The sequence below is a fragment of the Nomascus leucogenys genome, chromosome 7b, assembly GCF_006542625.1.
Source record: "Nomascus leucogenys isolate Asia chromosome 7b, Asia_NLE_v1, whole genome shotgun sequence".
Lineage (NCBI taxonomy): Eukaryota > Metazoa > Chordata > Mammalia > Primates > Hylobatidae > Nomascus > Nomascus leucogenys.
This window is the reverse complement of record NC_044387.1, coordinates 105135621-105145721: the sequence shown is the minus strand read 5'-3', so window position 1 is coordinate 105145721 and position 10101 is coordinate 105135621. Positions and strand designations below refer to the sequence as shown.

Sequence of the window (10101 nt, the reverse complement as noted above, 5' to 3'; positions counted from 1 at the left end):
ACAGTCTCTACCTTCTCTAGAAAGATGACTAAAACATGTTTAGGACATCTGGGCAGCTGTACTGAGATCCCAGCATGTGGCAATCCAGCCATTACGGGAGCTGCACTACTGAAGCACAGGTGCGTCCTGCCCGCTCTTAAGCCCAATTAGGAGGCAGGGGTCTTTGATGGTGGAACAGAGTGGACCCTGCTGTGCATGATGTACCCAGGCTGTGTCATCTGCATTTGTGGCTTGTCCCATGACCCTTTGGCCCATCCTGCTGTGAGGGTGGCTGTTGGTCAGGGTTGAGAGGTCAGAGAGGAGTGGGCAGGTAGCTTCAGGCCCCATGGTGGTGTTGGCCTGGGCACCTGTTGGATCAACTCAGTAGCTGTACCCTGGAGTTCCTGGAAGCTGCCTTCTGCTCAGCCAGGCCTGCTCGTGGACGGAGCCCATGCCAGCTACATGTGCCAAGGAAGCCACAGCTTGGCTAGTGAGCAATGCAATTCTGGGAATGTTCAGGTTCTCTCTGTTCTTTCCTCTCTTGCAAACCATGGGCACCCTTGGGTCCCTTGGGGGTCACTATGTTACACCTGCTTTTTATCTGTCTGGGCAAGAGCTGCTCAAGCCACACCTTGTGACACTGAGGTAAGAGCAGAAGGTTGCAGAGTGTGCAGGCTGGGGTGTATGCTAAGGCCCTGTGTGCTGGATTACTCCTTGTGTGTCTCATTGCTTACAGGATTTTTTTTTTTTTTTTTTGAGACAGGGTCTCACTGTGTCACCCAGGCTGGAATGCAGTGGTGTGAACATAGCTCACTGCAGCCTCAGACTCCTGACCTCAAGCAATCCTCCCGCCTTAGCCTTCCAGGTGCTTGAGGTGAGAAACAGACTTTTTCTCCTTTAAGAATTCATTATTTCTCCCCTTGGGCTGTTTGTTCAAACCCACACAGGAGCAGGAACATTGCTTTCGATTGCCAAAGAAATGACATAATGATCCTGATGATCAAAATGTCAAGAACACAGTGTCTTGGGCTGAGATGGTGAAGGCAGCATTCAGGCAGCGATGATCTGGGGTGATAGGAGTGGCTGGGGGGAGACCGAGGCCTCCCTTCTTGCAGGATGGGACTCGGTCTTTCCTCTGCCTCATTGCTATTATTGTCTTGTTTTATTTTTGCTTTTGTTTGTTTGGGTAGGTGAAAAGGCAGGTCGAGTGAAGAAGAGCAGGATGGTTCATTTTTATCAAGCATCACCTGATTCAAAAGGTAGCCACTGAAAAGAAGCAATCGTTTTTGGCCTGCGTCTCTGAGGATAAGACAGTGCGTGGGTGATGGATGCAGCCCAGGTGGGAGCTGTCTGCAAATAACCTAGCTGCTTCCTGTGGCCCTGGCCATCCTGCTGCCCTCAGCTGCTCCCATGGAGGCCACCTGCTCCCCTAACACTGAGCTGCTCACCTAGTCCAGCCACCAGCGACGGCCCCTGGCCTTTGAGGTGTCTGTTCTCTCCTCTCTCACTCCACTGCCACTGGCTTCCAGGGCTCTCCAGCCTGTATAGAAACTTCTCACTACTCTGCCCTCGCCCTTTTAGCAGGCTCCTTATGCTGCTGACTCCACCTCCCAGGCAAATCATTCTAATTTAATTCTTTACAAGTATTCTCCCTCCTGGAGTGCTGGGCTCCACCATGGGGGCGAGTCAGGGCACATCACCCACAGCTTTCCAGACACCCGGGGCCCAGGGCCCGTCCTGCTGTGAGCGTGGCTCCTTCAGCCTTCTTCCTTCTTCGCCTGTGGGGAGTTAGACACCTGCGAACCTCGTGCTCAATCCCCGCCTCTGTCAGGGCCTGCTAAGCCCATAAGACATATCTGCATGTGTCAGAATATGTGCAAGCTTTTGACAGGATTCCAGTTTTTCCCCATGGAGCTTTTGGCAAACGAAGGGTGTGGTTCAACAGCTGGTCTGATGTCCCTTAACATCCCCCACACCAGCACACCAGGACTGTCTCTGTCTCCACATTCCAGCATATCTGGGTCTCAGCTTTGACACAATCAGACACTGTTGCTGAAGTTTTCATGTTTATATGACAGAAGAAACTGTCACCCTTCCCCTGCCCCCCCACCCCCACCCACCTGTTATAAGAAAGGGATCCAAGGTCTTGAGACCACATGCAGGGGATGGGAAAGCTGACATTAGAGGGGAATGAGGTCTTTCTGTGATTCCAGCAGCCTCAGGAGGAGAATGTCAGAAACCGAAAGCTCCTCTGCCCGGGGATGGGGACCCGCTGACTTCAAGAGCAGAACAGGTGCCTGGCTAGTGGGCGAATTCCCCAATGTGAACTTAAACTCCAGTGTCTCCGAGAACACAACCAACATTTGTCATTAGGAGATGTGCTTGTTTGAGTAGATGAGCTAGTGAAAAACCCAGCTGGCCTGCAGCCCTCCCGGCAGATGCTGAAAAGGAAACCTGACTGGGGGATGCCGCCCACCCTGGTCCCCAGAGAGCTGCGTTGTTTCCTCGCACCGAGGCCTTTGGATCCGGCCACAGCAGGCATCCCTGGGCACCTGGCTGAAGCTGGAAACTCGGGATAAGAATGGAAGCCCTGGAAGGGAAGAAGAACCGAGGAGTGAGCTTGCCCTGTGAGAAGGGGTGGAGCTCTTCAGAGGTCCGGGGTGAATTTATGAGACACCTGAGGAAATGGAGGCTGTGCTGGAATAGGGGAGCCCGGATGAAAATCAGAGAATGAGAAGGCCGGGTTCAGAAGGGTGGCAAAGTCCCTGGGCGTCCCCCTCGAGGGGGATGACGTCATCCAGGGCCACGAGGAGGACCAAGCCTTTAGGCGGAACCTTAGTATTTACCCTCCTGTGTTGTAATTCTGCCTTATTGTGGCTTTCTAAAAATTGCGGAAAGATGTACATAAGAGTTAGCATTTTAACCATTTTCAAGTATACAATTCAGTGGCAGTAAGCACATTCACGATGTTGTGCAACCATTACCCCACTGATTTCGAGAACTTTTCATCATTCCAAACACAAACTCTGTACCCATTAAGCAATATTCCCCTTTCCCCCCAAACCCCCAACCCTGCAGCCCCTGGCGACCTCTGCTCTACTTTCTATCTCTTTGAATTTGACTACTCTAGGTATCTCAGATACTCAGATAAAGGGAATCATATAATGTTTTTCCTTTTGTATTTGGCTTATTTCACTTAGCATGTTTTCAAGGTTCATTCACGGTACAGAATATATCCAAATGGCATTCCTTTTAAAGGCTGAATAGTATTCCATTATATGTAGACACTACCTGACAGTCAATGAATGGGCTCGCTGCCATATGTGCATAGAAACCCATGCTGTGGCTTTTTTTTTTTTTTTTTTGGAGTCAGTGTCTTGCTCTGTCGCTCAAGCTGCAGTGCAGTGGCATGATCTCGGCTCATTGCAACCTCCACCTCACAGGGTTTAAGCGATTTTCATGCCTCAGCCTCTCAAGTAGCTGGGACTACAGAGGCACACCATCATGCCTGGGTAATTTTTATATTTTTAGTAGAGACGGGGTTTCGCCATGTTGGCCAGGCTGGTCTCAAACTCCTGACCTCAGGTGATCCACCCGCCTCAGCCTCCCAAAGTGCTGGGATTACAGGTGTGAGCCACCACGCCTGGCCTGATTTACAGTATTTGAAATCAAATCCATCCTCAGCATTTCCCCAAGGGGATCAGGGCAGGGCACCCAGCAACATGCTTCCTTTAGGTGTGTTGCAGAAGCTTAGCTACTGACACGACGCTCTCTCCTGTTGCATTTAAAACTGGAAACAACTGAAACGGTCAGCAAAGTGAGATGGCTGTGGAAATCATCGTCCATTTATATTAGCCTTCACCAATAATGTCCTTCAAGATTTTTTAGTGAGATGGGCAAAAATCTCATGATATAAAATTGAATACAAAAAAAGCAGATGACAAAAGACATATATAATGTTATACATTTGTAATACATCTTAATACATCTCTTTCCTACATATATATACGTATATATATGTACATATATACGTATTTATATGTGTACATATATATACATGCAGGAAATGATAGTGCATTGTGGTGAGATATATGTATATATATAAAAGCAGGAAAGAGATGTGTTAAGTATAGTTTGTCTCTGGAAGATGGGGTGAGGAATAGTTTTTGTCTTTTCTAAATTTTTCATAATTTTTTTTACAGTAAGCATACATTATTTGCATAATCAGAAAAAAAGCACTGTACATGTACAAGTGGCAGGTATGCATGCGTACATCCAGCACTGTTCCATCTGGCCAGAGAATCCTGTGTCATCTCCTTACATTCATCTCTGGGTGGTCACCCATGTCAGGACCGTGAGGGGCCCATGAAAGAGCCAAAAAGAATCCTCAAAAAATATCTACTCACTAAATTCTCCGCGTGACCTGGTCTCAGGAAGGAAAGGGTGGAATCTTGTTACCATATTAGCAAGAGTGGCTGTGCACACGCTTGCAGGGAAGAACTTCCCTATTATGACACTATTTTTAAAAACAGGCTTTCCCGTACTTAATCTGTTTTGTACATGATCCTCTCTCTGCCCCTCCCCATCCTACAAAAAAGAAGACATTCGTTTTTATGTGTGTGTTAATGGTAATTCTGTTGGTAAGGTTAGGTCCTATTGCCTGGCCACAAAGGGGAACCCATTTAAGACCTCTGTCCCTTGTGGTTCCATGGCCTAGGAAGGCATGCATAGGAAGGCAGTCACCACACAGTACAGGAAGAGAGCCTGACGTTCCCGTTCCCACTCAGCTACCGGTTCACTTGGGTTAAAAAACGTCATGGGCAGACAGGCTGGCCAAGTTCTCTTTGGATTCAATAGCAATGTCGTTTATTCTTATATATTTACCTATGCATATTGTATTTCATTAGAACAGGCTTCAAGATGGTATGCTAGCATTTGTTTGCTTTTATTTATTACATTTATAAGTATTGGTTTATAAAATTTTATACTGTAATAAGATGTTAAAAACAAATCAGAAGAAAAGTAGAAGGAAAGGAGGCCGGGGAAATTAGTGTGCAGAACACTTGTCGTAAGGCCTTGCAGAGTTACCAAGGTTGGATGGAAAACTCAGCCGGGAGCTTCCTAGTGGTTAAGGAGGATCCCAAACAGAGGGTCACCTTAGAGCTGATTCAGCTAGGAGAGGACCATGAAGCAAGCACTCTTGCTTGATGGACTCTAACCATCTTAAAACACCGTCAACCAATAATTGAAAACTCACCCGGAGTCCAACAACAGCCATGTGCAGACACAATCTCCTGGGGTAGGCAGAGAGGACAGAGACATGTCCCAGCTGCCAGATTCATTGCTGCTATCTTCTGAGAAGCTGGCAGTCAATACTAGGAACTGAACAGCGCCCAGAGAACAGCAAACCAGGGCTGGGTTTTAAAAAGCTCTTGCCCAACTTTATAAAGTCTAAACGAGTTTTGGTTTTATCCTAAAATGTTGGTAAAATTCCTTAGCCTGGTATTCAAGCCCACCACAAGCCAACACCAACAAATATATTAGCCTTGGTCCCATTTCTCCACATCACCTGTCATTCCAGTTGAACACTGGCTTCAGGCTCGCCGTGCCTGCTATTTCGCATCCCTTCCCCTTCTTTGCACAACTCTTTCCTTTAACCTAGAATGCTCTCCAGAATGATCTCCAGATGGGGTCCTCTGGGGCCCAAGGGAAGCCCCACCTAGAAGAGAATGTTAGAGCATTCACAAGGATCTCTTTTACTGATAAGAACACCAAAGCCCCTTGTGGGATAATTAATGAGTTTCTCTTCTATTTCCGTTTTCTCTTCTAGGAGGACAGCACATTGCACCCTCACCTCCTTTGCAGTTAAGTGTGAAATAGTGCCAATAGAGTGTGAAAGAAAAGAAAGAAGATGGTTCACCTCCAAAGAAGGCGATTCCCCACTGCTGTGTCCCTTCTATCAACTTGATACAAAAAAACACAATGGCCCCGGGAACCACGTGTTGAGATGAGAGAGCTAAAAGATGGAAAGAGACTGGAGCCCTGAGTCACCACCTGGAGGAAAACTACCCACCCATCAGGAATTTCTACTACACATTTGGGAGTTTTTGGGTTACAGCAGCTACTTTAACTAAAACGCCCAGAGACAAGAGCTATTACTGCACAAATTGCTTAAGTTACCTTTTTGTATGTTTGGGTCCTCTCTGTTCGATGAGACTGCACGTTCCTTTGAAGCACATCTGTTTAAAATTCTTATATCCCCAGAGAGCCTAGCAGAGAGTATGCACGGAGTGAGCCTTCAGTAAATGCTGAGCAAATAAGCTCCTAATGGATGAAACTGGGTCTTCGAAGTTTGTTCTGACCAGTACTTAGTATAGGATTTTGTGCTGTTGGTCACTTTTCATAAAGGTTCTTGCTATTAAGGAACTTGACATCCAATGTACTCATAGAGAGTAGAAATTCAGGGGAAACGAATAGAAATGTCCAAAAATCCACTTAAAATTTCACTGACAGGTATTTATCTCTTTAATCCTGGAAGTTGTTGCATGTAAGGGAAGGTTCAGTAGAATGAAAACAGGACTGTGAGCTGGGAGGAGATTTGGGGTCTCTTGGCCAACTCTGCCACAAATTGTGTTACCTTCAACTTCCCTGCCTGTAAAATGAAGTCAGTGCTCCCTAAAATGAAATTCGGACTAATGGCAAATTTGATTATACATCGATAGGTTCCCCATGTGATTTTAACACACAAATCAGATTTTGGAACCATTAGGTAGGTGATCTTATCTTATGAGTCTATCTTTTTCAACATGGAAAAATAAATTTGTTTTGCTGACCAAAGGCTGTGTAACTTAGAACTGGAAAGAGACATGGAATTGAATAACCCATCTCTAAGGGGCAAAAAAATGAAACACCTTTAGTTCGTTCAAAGATGAAATGGAAAAATAAACATGTTTTAAGATGACTTGGTAGAGAAAATATTTTCTTTGCCAGGATATTAGAGAATTTGTTGAAAGTTATTAAACAGGAGAGTCAAAGGTTTCATTGCAGGAACTTAATAAATATTTGTTTATTAGCTGATTAATGTGCTGATCCAAGCAGAGAAGGAATCTTGTCTTTGTTTTAAAGTCAGGATTTCTAATTTCCCTTTCAGGATAAAAATGTGCTCTGTGTTCAGCTAAGCAACCTAAACTGTCTATTCCATTATTCAAACAAACACCAAAAAGGATTGAATGTATCCTCTGGCAACCAAAGATAATACTCCCAGGTCAAGCTTCTTTCAGGCAGATATTAATGGCTACTTTTAGTTATTGAAAAATATTGCATAATTCATGCGCTGTGCTTGATGAAGCAGATCCAAACTCTGGGGCCCTCAGGAATTTGAGGCAGAATTCCTTACTCTTTGAGGGTGTCTTCGTTCCCCACCCTGGGTGTTTATCATGGCTCTGAGCGAAACCCAAAGGATGACAATGGCACAGCTTTTCAAAAAAGAGATCATCCAATGTCCTTTCTAAAGTGCAACAGTCAGAACTACTGATTCTGAAATGGAGCCATTTCCAGTGGCACCAAAGAAGTGATATATTATAGAATTAGAATATGTCTTCTATTCAGCACATTCCAAATCACTCTCTATTCAGACATACTCAAAATGTATTTTTATTCAACATATTCAAAATGTTCATCCTTCAAAAAGTGCTTCCCCCATTAGCCAGGCCCCTGCAAGTCAGTTGTTCCCACCTTTATTCCACTGATTTGGAGGTCATTTGAATGCTGTTTGCTCTGTTAAGATGCTGTCATTTGAACAATACACTCACATTTCAGGCAAATTTGAATCATGCAAATTTTAAATAATGCTATGTAAAATAGCAATAAAATACTACTGGAGATTGCTCAATTTCAAAATGGACAACATTTGAAATAGTCCAAATTCCTCCAAATTTGCATGATTTATCCGGAATGGCATAACAAATCCAGAGCACAGCCAGTGAAACGTACATCGTGTTTGGACCCTGGTCTGGTGGCTGTGCCACAGTTGTGGTAAACAGAAACCTCCACAGGGAAACCTCCACAGGCCTTGGTCAGTATGACGGGCAGTAGTACAATGAATCGAAGCAGATGTTTTCCTGAGTGATTTTTGTGGCTATAGTGTTGTTTTGTTTTTTTTTAAATGCATTGTGTTAATAATTTAATATTTTTTCTATCCTATGAAAGTATCATGTAAGCTTTTATAACATGGTGGCACTGAAAACGTGCTGTAAATTATACTCCATTCAGTATGACAGGGGAATGGTTCCAGGACCCCCGGCACCTTCCATCCCAGGATACCAACATCTGCAATGCTCAACTAACTGCTAGAAAATGGCCTACAATCTACATAGAACCTACTTACATCTTCCAGTATACTTTTTTTTTTTTTTTTTTTTTGAGACGGAGTCTAGCTCTGTCTCCCAGGCTGGAGTACAATGGCACGATCTCAGTTCACTGCAGCCTCCACCTCCCAGGTTCAAGCAATTCTCCTGTCTCAGCCTCCCAAGTAGCTGGGATTACAGGCACATGCCTCCATGCCCAGCTATTTTTTTTCTATTTTTAGTAGAGACTGGTTTCACCATGTTGGCCAGACTTATCTCGAACTCCTGACCTCAAGTGACCCACCTACCTCGGCCTCCCAAAGTGCTGGGTTTACAGGCATGAGCCACCATGCCCAGCCCCTTCCCATATACTTTAAATCAACTCTAAATTACTTATAATATCTAATTCAATATAAATCGTATGTATATAGTTGTTATACTGTTTGGCGTAGGGAATAATGGCAAGATAAAGCCTGTACATGTTCAATACAGACAAAACCATCTTTTTTTTGCTTGCTTTTTGAATACTTTCCATCCGTGGTTAGTTGAATTTGAGAATGTTGAACTCCTGGATACCGAGGGCCAACTGTAGTATGAAGTGACCTTAGATGTGATAGACGAAGAAGGCCTGTCACTGGTTGTGATCCATCGTGCCATTAATTTGGGAGAAAGACTCTGCAAAATAAAAGAGATTGTGCTAGGACGTGTTTTGAAGCATCTTTAAAGCAAGTATACCATGAATATAGATGTAGGCACTCTGAGAACATATTCCCTTCCTGTCTTGTGATTATCTATAGGAAAATTAGACTTAGATTAGGCACATCTTGGATGATGACTTTCTTCCGGAATGTGGCTACCTTTAAACTATTTTCATGTGAATATAGTGCATGTGCTTCCTAGATTGTAATCTCCTCAGAAGGAGGCAGAAACCATCGGTTGTTTTTATATCCCACGCTCCAGTTAGCTAACGACAATAATGGTGACATTGTGACAGTAGTTTACTGTTCACAAAGTGCTTCTGTCTCAGTTCACCCTTGTGACGACACTGCAAGGTGAGTTTTCTTGGTTTCTAAGTTTGATAGGCCAGGACCCGAAGTGTAGAGAGAGTCATTGATTTGTCTGGGTCACTCAGCAACAAGTGGTGGGTAAGAAACTGGAGAATGGGAAGCTGCAGGCATGGGATGGGAAGCTACAGGCAGGGGATGGGAAGCTACAGGCATCCGAATGGGAAGCTGCAGGCATGGAATGAGAAGATACAGGCATCCGAATGGGAAGCTGCAGGCGTGGAACGGAAGCTACAGGCATCTGAATGGACTTCTTGCATCTGTCTCCCTTTGAAGCCCTGCATCTGATTCCGTCTTCTGGGTACAGGCATAGAGATAGGGGTGGTCCCAGAGGTGAGATGGGGGTTGAGCCTGCAGATTTGGGATAGTTAAGGGGATTGGTGCAGGGACAGAGGTGAAGGCTGCTGACCAGGCAGAACTTTGCACTGACTTTTAGCCCAGTGCTCTTTTCTATTAAATATTTATCTATTAGAAGTGCTGCAAGGCTAAGACTTTTCACCCTTGTACCCTATAAAAAAGGAAGGGTAAAGAGATGTGAGGTTCTGACTCGCTCCTGCCAGTCTGGGGAAAGCAGTCGTATTTACCCAGATTTGGCAATCCCATATTGGATAACTCAAGCAGAGGAAAGTCATAGCCCATGGCCAAGCTCCCAGTTCTTCATAAATACTAGGAAAATGGGCTTTTAAAAGATGTTACATAAGCCATCCTACTGA

At 44.8% G+C, this 10101-nt stretch overlaps 1 long non-coding RNA gene across 1 annotated transcript; it reads left to right on the top strand.

Annotated features, from left to right (window-relative positions):
* Positions 1-578: 578 nt before the first annotated feature.
* Positions 579-6939, top strand: LOC100588528. Its single transcript, XR_004030874.1, has 3 exons — positions 579-624; positions 743-2606; positions 5810-6939. It is a non-coding gene; the product is annotated as an uncharacterized LOC100588528 (long non-coding RNA).
* Positions 6940-10101: the final 3162 nt, after the last annotated feature.